The sequence below is a fragment of the Vespula vulgaris genome, chromosome 4 (genome assembly GCF_905475345.1).
Source record: "Vespula vulgaris chromosome 4, iyVesVulg1.1, whole genome shotgun sequence".
NCBI lineage: Eukaryota > Metazoa > Arthropoda > Insecta > Hymenoptera > Vespidae > Vespula > Vespula vulgaris.
This window is the reverse complement of record NC_066589.1, coordinates 1,900,361-1,912,500: the sequence shown is the minus strand read 5'-3', so window position 1 is coordinate 1,912,500 and position 12,140 is coordinate 1,900,361. Positions and strand designations below refer to the sequence as shown.

Here is a 12,140-nt window from a genome sequence, read left to right as displayed (position 1 = left end):
AAGAGATACATCCCCTCTATCAGACTTTTTCAACCCTTTACAAGTTTACGTCAAAGCTGACGTCATACAGATCCATGTGCGATGGCATTGAAAGACGAAGTATACTAAAACGGAAATATGCGTTATGCACGCACATTAGAGAAAAACACTAATAGGATCTATCCTTTTTATCGAGGAATAAAAATGAAAGATAAACGATAAAAAACAAACTTAAGTTTCTCACGTGACTATCTTCTCTCCATTTAATCCTTTCTCGTTCGCATTTTCGCTGGTCATTCTATCTAGCTGGCAAGGAGCCAAGGGAGCCAAGGGAGCCAACGTACGTTCTGTTTTTTTTTTTTTTTTTTTTTTATAATTTCGTAACATAACGTAAACCAAATAACATCTATTAACGATCGAACGATATTGGATAATAAGAATTTATTATAATCGTTAATCTATACTTCCTCATCGTTAAAGTTTCGGTAAAGAAATACACTTTCGTCGAATTTCACGAGTTTCGAAAGAACGCGGCTAAACTTTTCGTATCCTCATATATCGCGTTCAAATCGATTCGAGAAAGTCGACGATGGCAGCCAAAACCAAGACTACATATGTATAACGCATACTATGTATTACATCCTGGTTTCTCTCGCTTTGCATTTAACTTGTAAGAGAAAAAGAGAAAGAGACGAAGAAACGATTTCGATAAAAGGAATTTCTTCCTTTTTATCGGCTTACCTATGTGTACTACTCTTAATATACTTTTAAAAGCAAAAGTACGTGCGTTTTCAAAGTCAAGCCATTTCTCTTTCCCCTACTTTTTCCACCCTACCATCAGAAGTAGCAGAAGTAGGAAGGGACCGGTATTGTACTCTGACAATGACAGTACACACAACACGTACACATATTCTCTCTACCCATCTCTTTTCTACCATTCGCGTATCTCTCGCACGAAACACCGCACGCGTTATCGCTAACTCCGAATTGCACGAACACCGGAGTATCATCGACCGGCCCACGAACTACCTGTCTATTAAACCAATCGTATACGAAGAAAAATATTTTTACGAGTTAAAAAAGAAAAAAAAGAAAAAAAGAAAAAAGAAAAGAAAAATTATCGTTCTATACTTTTCGATTATTGTTACTATTATTATTGTTGTTGTTGTTATTATTAGTTGTAGTAGTAGTAGTATATCTTCTTACAAACGAGCCATTGCGTCCAATTCGTCAAAATAGTATATTGTGTATATTATGAAGCCCGATAGAGTATATATACGGTACGTACTCGTGTGTACATATCATATGTGTACGTGTTGTATGCGCGTGTAAATCGACAACGAATACCTCGCTTTCACACATCGCAGAGAACGGGGTTCCCTGAGATATTCGTGAAACCTCTGCCTCTGCTGTCTTTTGTTTCTTCTTTCTATACTTCTCTCTCACAGATAAAACAAGGATAGCCTCTCTCTATTCATCTTTCATTCCATCTCCTTCACTAAACATACAGCAAGCTCGCACGCCGCGCGGCGCACATACATATGTCACACGACAAACGTCGATGATCATCACGATGACGAGGTGCGACGTTAACGATGACGATGATGTGGCGACGGTGAAGAACTCACCTCGCTCTCGAGAATCCGAAATTTGTGCTACGATCGGACCGACGGCATAATAATCTTCGATCACTATTTCTTGTATAACCCTTTTACTCAAACTTCTGACGATGTCAAAGGTAGAATCCGAGTATATCAATTGATACCAATGAATAATAGTAGTAGTATTGCTGTAGTAACGCTGTTTGCCAATGAAACAGAGATAGATATATATCCTTTCCCAATGGCAGAGAGCTTCAGTACTGTCACGCACCGAGAGCGTAGGAGAGGCCGCTTTCAAGCGATTTCGCGCGACGCCCGGCTACGCCCAACAACGACAACGGTGACTTCTTCCAACACTGATCCTCGTTTCTTCTTCATAGCCTCACACCACGTACATTTCGAACGCACGAACCACTCACGACTTTTCCCGAGTTCTTTCTCTTTCTCTCTATCTACCTCTATCTCTTTCTTTTTACTTATATGTATGCGTACATATATACGTACGTATACGATGTATGTGTGTGTATATATATATATATTGTGTACGTATATATATATATAATTTTCCCTCTATCTTTTTCTTTTCTATCTTTTTATTCTTCCTCTTCGAAAAACTTTGGAACTTCTCTTTCAAACGTTGTCTCACCAGTAGTATTCACAAGTTTGAAGTATTATGCGTTCTACGCGAAGAACGTTGTGTAGTTGTGTGACCACCGAGCAAGAGAGAGAGAGAGACGCGAGAAAGGCGACGCGAGAGACGACCTCGCCAGGCTCGACTGCTCGCGCCGCACGATGCACCGACTGGCACGGCGCCACTGCTGCCAACCGAACGGTCGTCTTCCTACGGCCCGAACGATACCGAATGCCAGGGCCGTACGAGTCGATTCGAGCGTCGGGTTCACTCCTTTCTTCCCACTAGCACACGTACGACTCGTCTTTTGTATTCCGCGTTATAGTTTTCTCTTCTCGAATCTTCGATGTAATTCGACATTGATTACGAAGCAATTCTAGTTATTATCAAAAGAGTTGTTTCTTAATTTTCAAACATGTCTTATTTTCGTTTGGAAATAGATCAAATAAAGAAACGATGCTTCCGACAAATTTCTCTTTTCCTTTTTCTTCAAATTTTTGCGAAGAAGAAAGAAGGAACAGATAAAAGCGAGCTGTTATTGAGAAAAACGTAAGGACGTTACGTTACTGAAAACGTGTAAATGCCTTGTGCCAATGCAAACTAACGAGATAACAACGGAATGCAAAACAGTAGGAGAGCGATCGCATGGGACGTCGCATATGTGACCGTGCAGCATTTCATTCCGATCTACGAGAGAATGGAAAAATCACGTAGTAGACACGCTTAGAGGAGTACACGCTCGGGAATACATATCAAATCGGGATAGACATATGTGTAGGTGTAACAACGACGCGTGGGTGGTCCACGGCAGGGCTTCGTCCGCCCGTTTTTCGCGTGGGGCGTACGCAGTTGGGGTATACTCGCTCTATCTTTCTATCTCTTTCTGTTACATTATTTCTCTCTATTCCCCTTAAGTTGGCAACGATTCTCGCTGGGTGTTTGTACGGGAAAGGTCGCGCTGCGCGACGAGTGCAGCTGTACCGAACACGAACCGAGAGCTTCGTGACTACCTTATGCCGCGTTTACACTCCGCTCGCATTCTCCCCGTTAACTCTGATCGAAAGTTATAGTTTTGGAAAAAGGCGGCAGAACTCGATCGCGAGAGAGGGAAGATGCCGATGGCCGGCAAACGAACTCTCTCGGATCTTACGACTCTTTTCTTCGTTTCTCTTTTCTCTTGAAAACTATCGATGATCTTCTTTATTAACAGTTTACGTTGCGTTACTAAACTTAATCTCGATTCAATTTTGTCGATAGCTTCGAACAAATGTCTTCTTTTAGATTTCGATCGTTGTCGCGTATAATAAAGACATGGATCTATTTTCGCCGCGCGATGTAAACGCAGTTACATATTTTCGGTATAGTTTTCAAACTCCTTTCCAAAAAACATCCACGAGTCTGATAAAGCGTCGTCGATAAAAAGCAAGTATAGAGTTCTTTGTTTCGAAACTCTTCTTAGTACGTTCTTTTTACTTTCCATCATAATCGCATTTCTCTTCGAGTATGATTTTATTTTTCCAAACCGTTAAAACTATCATCGAAGTTATCTGTAGATCATTTTGATAAAATCAAATAGAATGTCGTTAACGTTCACACGATGAAAATATTTTTATGATAACTTCGATTTCTTTTTTTAAACACACTTTAATTTAATAAAAATGGGTACGATTAACACTTAAGATATTCGACAAGATGCGATATACAAGAATTTTGCAATTCCACGTGCGTTAACGTGGGTATACGCCAAACAGCTGTTCGCTCACGGCACGTTGCGATAATTAACTAGAAAGTACGCGATGCGTACGTATACGTACACACACACGTATATATAAATATATAAATACACGGAATCATGCAGGTGTCAACTCATCACATATGTATGTCGCAACGAAATTGGTTCGCACCGATTTTATGACCACCAGTTTCCTTTTAAATCGTACAATCGACTGTCGTCAATTCTTTTATTTTTCTTTAAAAAAAGAAGTTTCGTTTTACGCATATTTTTCTCGTCTCATGTAAAAGATTATTAATAATGCATATACACGTGATAAACAAATTTCGTTCATTCCTCATTCGTAATAGAACTCATTAAAAATGTATCGATTTTATGATATAAAAGTAGATCGATAAAATTATGCGTAGAAAAATTTATTTAAATTAATATCTAAGATTGTTCCTTTTACGAGATTGGAATGAAAAAGTTTCGTTAATTTAATTCAACTCTCACGTACGAAACTAACTAAATTTGCGACCGAACGTGCAGTTTGGGCTATTGTTTCGACCTATTTAAAAGTTCGTGCGTGTAGTAAAAATAAAAATAAAGTTACGTCAACTGCAAATACGTATAGCAAGTAATAATAATTCTTGCTAATACTTGTCGTTGCGGTAATTGTCAATAGATAAGAAAGACAACAAAGCGTACTTATATGGCTTCGTACTCGTATCTGCTTTATGGCTCGTTAACTTGCTATTACGTAATTTCGACTGTAGACGTTTGTTCAGTTTAGGGAATAACAATGTTAAATATGCATGATACATAAGAAAAAAGAGAGATGCGGACGTCGAATTTTTTTTCGAAAAATCGGCTGCCCATGAACACTCTTTATACCCTCTCATCTACCCTTTCTCTCTTTCTCTCTCACTCTTTTTTTCTCTTTCTCGTAAAACCAGTCAGTCGTTGATGCTTCCTGTAATTTTATACGCTTTCTACCTGTCTATAAAAGCAAACTGCGCCTATGGGAATTTGCACGCTTAATGTTCGTTGACGACCCTCGGAATTTTCAAGCAGTTCGCTAAGAATTCTGTTATTATCCAGTCAAGAACTGACTATTTTCGTTTCTAATATTCAAACTGTACATTGTAAATTATGATAACTTGAGTCAAGGAAATTCTAAAATTGTAAAGAATATCGCATTTGTCGTATAAAAATGGACGAGACATGACGAGTATTCGTCTTTATTTATTATCGATTTAAAGAATAAATTTTCTCTCTCTTTCTCTCTTATATCTTATTTGAATTAGAATATCGACAAATTTAGACAAAATATGTAATGTGTGCTTTCGAACCTTCGATTCTTCCTATCTGCGAATCTTCCTCGAAAGGTCTTATTGTTAGTCGCTCGGAGAGCACGAAGTGCAAAAGTCGTTAAGCCAGCGTGGAAGGACGTTTCATAGCCCGTTGAATATGCACGTTGTTGTTATACCAGTCTAACATTCTCGGAATCGATAGTTTCTCGTTTTATGATTCTACGTGAAATACCTTGCACGATTTACTCCGACTAGCTAATGAACTATAATAGAACTCTTAAGAATGCACGTACTGTATTTTCATAATAAAAGGGGTAAAAAAAGAAAAAAGAAGAAAAAAAGAAATAATACAAACGAGTGATTAAATTAATGGGGAAACCAACGAAACATCGTAGTTGTACGAGAATGATTCGATTATCGTGTGAGAACTATCGATTGCTCAATCAATATCACTTCTAACTATGTACTATCGAGCTGTATTAGACCAACCAAATTTAATTACAACAGAATTGCATTAGCTGTGTTACTGTACACAATAGCGTCGTCGAGATGCATTAATAAGTTTGGATTAGTATCATCGAAATGAATGATAACACCGAAACCGCAACATACTATAGCGCTTTAGTTTATTATCGAACACTGATTATATATTGAACGGTTAAATATAGTTCAATGCTTTACGAAGAATCGGTACGTCTGACGATATTCGATTACTCGAGAAAATAGGCATACCTCGACCTTCAACCTGCAATAACGATTCTCCTTCTCTTTCTTTATCTCTCTCTCTCTCTCTCTCTCTCTCTCTCTCTCTCTCTCTCTCTCGCTCGCTCGCTCGCTCGCTCTTTCCTCCTCTCTCTTCTGTCTCTCTCGATACAATAGGCTGTTAAAATTTTTTCCTCTTTTCCGATGTCTTCCGATTTCAAAGTTATGTTTCTTCGATCTATCACATCAAATTTGTGCTTTCCTCGCAATGTGTAACAATTCCTTGATTCGTTTATAATTTTATTTAGGAAATAAGTGAAAGATTAAAAAAAGAACAGATGATGAAGTATATATGTAAGTATACTTATCACATCCTTTTTACGTAACAAGGAGACTCGTCAAGTGTATTAGCTGAAACGCGGCCATAGTTGAGCAACGAGGAAGGCCGTTACATCGTAACGGCCACCGGTGTGTGCAGTACGGAATGTGGAATCGCGGATGAAAAAACGTGTCACGAATCCTTGACCTCCTCTCGTATACACAAGGTGCTAGCCTAGGAGAGCACTTGGGCGATCAACCACAAGAAAGATGGCTTCCTAAATACTTTTAGATTCTTCAATCCCTTTTTTCACTTATAATAGAGTTTCTTAGAGTAGGTACTGAACGGTTCTTCGATGGATACAGTTCCATTTCTAAGATCTACTGACGTGAAAATGTTATGAAAAAGGAAAGATCGATCAATCTTACGAGAACTTGTTATCTATCTGTTAAAAAAATGACGATAATTCATGTGACGTTATCGCGATCGACCTTCTAAGATCTAATATACAAATCTGTATATTTAGATCAATAACGTTATGGTTGCTCGTTGTGGTTGTAATTTCAAAATAATAAGATAGATCGAATTGATCGGAGTATTTTATCGGTAAATCAAATGTCGTTTGTCTGTTTAATTCTGGATCGATCGGAATTTTATGACGTTGCTTTTATGTAGACATTTGGCCCCATTTTTTTCTTTTTATTTTCCTTTCCTTTTCTTTTTCTCAACGTTTGAATTGCGCCAACTCTCGCTTGCAAAATAATTGTGCGCATTTAAACGAACGAAAATCAGAAACGTAAAAATGCGAGAAAAATAAATGAAATCGGCACATCATATTTCAAAGTTAAAAGATACTCGAATCTTGTATGAGAAGTTACGAATAACCGGCTGAACTCTGGCATGCCAGGCTAGACGATCCTTGACCTTCTGCCGCATACCAAAGAAATTCTGAAACAACGTTGTTTCTTACGCACGAATGTAGGAGTTTCTTCTTATTCTCATCGCAACGAGGACAACGACCACCCACGAGAGATATACTTATTTGATAAAATTATTATTTATAAACATAAAAATAATAATCGATCTATTTTTCTGATAGCGTCGTTGACTCGTTATCGGAAAAATAAATAAATATCACGTGAAGGCATAAAAAAATTTTTTCGATTAAAAAAACTACACTTAGTCCCTGCTTTTACTAATTTAAATTTCTCTTTCGTAAAGTAAGTATTACTTATATTTCTTGATAAATGTAATTCAATTAAAATGCCTTTCGCTTCCATTGAAATAATTTTTTTTATTGAAAATCTTAATAATATTAAATAAAGAATACATTTTCTTAGTGTTATATGTAATTTTCAAAATTTTAAAATCCAGAAATTCGTGACGTAGAAGAAGAAACTACGTGTACTTCTGGAGAAATACATTCGTTGCTTACAACTTACATACTTCCTGATTACAACTTTAAACTTCCTGATTACAATTGAACTTCGTGCGAACGCAAGGAACCTCGTTGACAACCGATTTGGAAAATGAAGCAACGGACTTGGCGCGTTCGCCTTTCGATATAATCGATTTCCATCACTTTGAAGTCTTCTTGACTGTGCTTCTACGATAAGACTAGAAGGAAAGCATGTTCGATCGCATATTACTTGAAGGAAAAGAGAGAGAGAGAGAGAGAGAAAGAAAGAAAGAGCTCTTCTATCTTCTACATATACTCTTACGTACTGCATAATGTGTATTGTGAACAACGAGGTGAAGATGTCATCTATTAGCCTGATATGTTGCAGGTTAACTTATGGAAAGATATGACCGCTCCAATGCCTTCTGAAATTGAATTACATGCATGGTGATCCACGCGAAAGAGGTGACTACCTGTGCATGCAGAATGAGGACATGTTAAGGCACTATTTGTATTACATGTAACCTGGAGAACGTCTGGTTGGATGCCAAGGATAAAAGTAAGTAAGATTCTCCAAACAATCGTAAGATTCACTCTGATATCTTACCTTAATCTTCCTTTTTTTTTTATTTTTAATAAGAAAAAGAAGAATATTATCGTAATTTAAAAAAATGGAAAACTACATTATTACACATATGTTAGATTAAACTATAATTTATTAGTAGATATATGTTGTATTTTTGCAACGTCATGCATTTAATCTCGCTGTTATCATGAATTTATTATAAAAAATTATAATTATTGTTTCTTTCGTAAAAAAATTCTTTATTCTTTGTAAAATATTTATACTCACAAAGATACAACAATTCTTGTCAAAGCAGACGTTTAAATAATAGACGTTTAATTAAATCGATAGGATTATATATGTATTCGTATCATTCGATTGGAAAGACAGGTTCTTTACAATTTGAAAATAATATGTTTTATAAACATGTTGCATCCTGTGAGCCACGCGAGCATGTAACAGCCTAACGGAAAGATGTATAGAGAATGCGTGACAAGAATCCATGGTCTATACAGACAGATCTGTTTAGCTTCCGGTGTTTATCGTATCCTAACGAGCTTTGTAGTAGTCAGCCTTACAGATAAGGATAGCTCGTGAATGATACACCTCCCTTTCCTCTCCACACGTTACCTTTTATGGACGTTTTACGATATACGTTTACAAGCGTACGCGTGCTGGGCGTCAGATGAATGAATTTCCATGTGGTACTACGTAATCGTATATTCTAAGTATTCAAATGAAAGAATCAAATGATTTCCTTTTTGTATAAAATTAACGACTTGGTAAGAAAAAAAAAGAAAAGAAAAAAAAGGAAGGAAGAAAGAAAAAATGAAAAAAGAAAGAAAAAAGAATGAAAAATAAAGATAACAATTTTGTTTTCAATCATTACTAAAACGAACGATCCATGTAAAATCGTGTTTGCACTCGAGCCAATTACCGAATGAAATGGAATTTAATTAAACGAGCTCTTCGAAGTTTTTTCGTTTGAGTCTACCAATATCGTCTCCTCTTCCTGTTATATCTCTTCTTTCGTTTTTCCGTTTTGATAATCAACGCCTATGGTGCAATAATGATACAGCGACAACGACGACGACGACGACGACGACGACGCACGACAACTCATATGAAAGTACGAACACATTGGAGTCCTATGCAAATGAAACTATGTTGCACATACCGAGACATCGATCGCGATCGGGTAACGGTTTACCTGCATGCAATACGAACATAGTGGAGTATCGATCAGTTCCCTTTCATAAAGTACGCATTACGTGCTTGGAAAACCGTTCGTTGTATAAACTACCAACGTATAACACGATACGATCCATTCTCAATACAATTGTAAATACAAGCAAGATGGAAATGAATTGACTTGGCTGGATGAAGCCAAATGCCTGATTTCCGCTTTGAACATGTGTATAGGAATTAAACGTGTTCGATTTTTTAATGTATATATCCTATGTAATCAAAGTATAAATATTTTTATAATTAGTTATATGTCTAGAATATGAAGTTAAGATGTTACATCTTAGTAGGATTTCTATAATAAATGTAATAAATAGGATGTAATAATGAATAGATTGTAATAATGAAATTGTAATAAAATACATAATCCTGTATATATATTTATATATACATATATATCAAAACCATTGTTAGTATCAAACAACCTGTTTCAATCCGAAACTTACTCGACAAAAACAACAAAAGTTTGAAGTTATATTATAATTATAAAAATCATGTGACTGTTATTGACATTATTTCAGAATCATTTCTGTTTTGTAAGAGGATAAGCATACACCATTCCGTATTTCACCGAAGGCCCTTTTCCTTTTTTCCTTGCACCCTCTTCTTTCTGCCGATGGCAGATGCTCTGCTATAATAGTTTCTATTTTTGGTTAGTAGAAGGGTCGGTCCGTCCGTCCGTTCGAATCTACGATCATCTTGCATGGATACAGATGTTTCTTCTAGGGCAGCCCTCGAAGCTGAAGAGAAATAGCAGGAATGGGAAAAATATCAGGCCTGGAGACGATAGAAAAACGAAGGGTATGAGCTCACATTGCGGATAGATAAACAGTCACGTAGAAGCGAATGAAGGAGAAGGAACAAAAAGCGACGGGAGAGAAGAATACTGGCGGAGTGGCACGACTTTTGTCGATCGAACCTAAGACTCTTCATTCTCCCTTAAAACGGTCCTTGGATCACGAGACTTTTCCTCCTCAACATCTCTCGACTCTTTTTATAAGATGTAAGTATATATACAATAAAATGCCAATTATCGGGATTTTAAAAATGATTTTTATAAAAATTACTTTAATAGATTTTCTTAGTATAAAGAGACATAACCTGTATTGCTAATTTTTTTTTTCAGAGAAGTCGAATTGTGGAGAAAATAAAAAGTAATTTCTAGAAGATACTTCTCAACGTGAAGGAACTTAAAGATAGAAGAATTTAACGACCTGGCATATAAGGAAATTTACTATTATAAGATATTATAAATATTACAAATTTGTTAGTTCTTAAAGATCATAATCGCAGATTACTAGTTATTAAGTTAAATGTTATAAAGGAAGGACGGACTATTTACAAAATAAATTTTGTTTACTTCGCTCGCTAATTTCAGAAACAAAATGGTTCGCCCTTCCTTTACATCAATATTATACTGTATTATATTATATTATATAATATTATATATATAAAAACAATAGTATAATATATATGAAAAAGTAAACATTTGTATTAGTATCAAAAACAATGTATTTACTATGAATTAATAAAATTCAAAATAAAAATGTTCATGCTAAAAAAGAAAATGTATCATTTATTAAATCATATCATTATACTCCCAATACCAAATAGTAGATATCAATATACCGTTTAGAAATAGCAAACCAGCCACCTTTTGTCCCTTCATATGACCCTTGTCATATGAAGTTTGCCTGGAAAAATTTTCGCGCTTGCTAGAATTTGAAATTTCGATCAGGAGAGTATAACTGACCCGGAGGTGGGAGAATTGCTCGTGCCACCTCTTGTCACATCATATGATCCTGATACAAACCTGGTTTGCCTGGAAAAATTTTCACGGTTGCTAGAATTTGAAATTTCGATCAGGAGAGTATAACTGACCCGGAGGTGGGAGAATTGCTCGTGCCACCTCTTGTCACATCATATGATCCTGTTACAAACCTGGTGTGCCTGGAAAATTTTTCGCGGTCTCTAGAATTTGAAATTTCGATCAAGAGAGTGTAACTGACCCGGAGGTGGGAGAATTGCTCGTGCCACCTCTTGACACATCATATGATCCTGTTACAAACCTGGTTTGCCTGGAAAAATTTTCGCGGTCTCTAGAATTTGAAATTTCGATCAGGAGAGTATAACTGACCCGGAGGTGGGAGAATTGCTCGTGCCACCTCTTGACACATCATATGATCCTGTTACAAACCTGGTTTGCCTGGAAAAATTTTCGCGGTCTCTAGAATTTGAAATTTCGATCAGGAGAGTATAACTGACCCGGAGGTGGGAGAATTGCTCGTGCCACCTCTTGTCACATCATATGATCCTGTTACAAACCTGGTTTGCCTAGAGAAATTTTCGCGGTTGCTAGAATTTGAAATTTCGATCAGGAGAGTATAACTGACCCGGAGGTGGGAGAATTGCTCGTGCCACCTCTTGTCACATCATATGATCCTGTTACAAACCTGGTTTGCCTGGAAAAATTTTCGCGGTCTCTAGAATTTGAAATTTCGATCAGGAGAGTATAACTGACCCGGAGGTGGGAGAATTGCTCGTGCCACCTCTTGTCACATCATATGATCCTGTTACAAACCTGGTTTGCCTAGAGAAGTTTTCGCGGTCGCTAGAATTTGAAATTTCGATCAGGAGAGCATAACTGACCCGGAGGTGGGAGAATTGCTCGT

At 36.8% G+C, this 12,140-nt stretch overlaps 1 protein-coding gene and 1 long non-coding RNA gene across 8 annotated transcripts in view; one reads left to right on the top strand and one right to left on the bottom strand.

Moving 5' to 3' along the window:
• Window positions 1-5,989, bottom strand: part of LOC127063175 (phosphatidylinositol 4-kinase beta) — an 18,851-nt gene extending 12,862 nt beyond the window's left edge. The window contains exon 1 of one of the 3 annotated variants that reach the window (XM_050992563.1): window positions 5,971-5,989. The gene's annotated coding sequence lies outside the window, so the exon portion shown is untranslated. Of the gene's footprint in view, window positions 1-1,326; window positions 2,310-5,970 lie in introns of those variants that run through there. The other 2 variants (XM_050992562.1, XM_050992561.1) reach the window with 2 other exon arrangements.
• A 127-nt stretch (window positions 5,990-6,116) lies between these two features.
• Window positions 6,117-11,036, top strand: LOC127063184 (uncharacterized). 5 transcript variants are annotated; one of them, XR_007781294.1, is made up of 3 exons: window positions 6,117-7,479; window positions 7,634-10,471; window positions 10,595-11,036. It is a non-coding gene; the product is annotated as an uncharacterized LOC127063184 (long non-coding RNA). The 5 variants fall into 5 exon arrangements; XR_007781296.1 differs by having other exon boundaries at window positions 6,117-7,980; window positions 8,047-10,471; XR_007781293.1 differs by having other exon boundaries at window positions 6,117-8,217; window positions 10,195-10,471.
• Window positions 11,037-12,140: the final 1,104 nt, after the last annotated feature.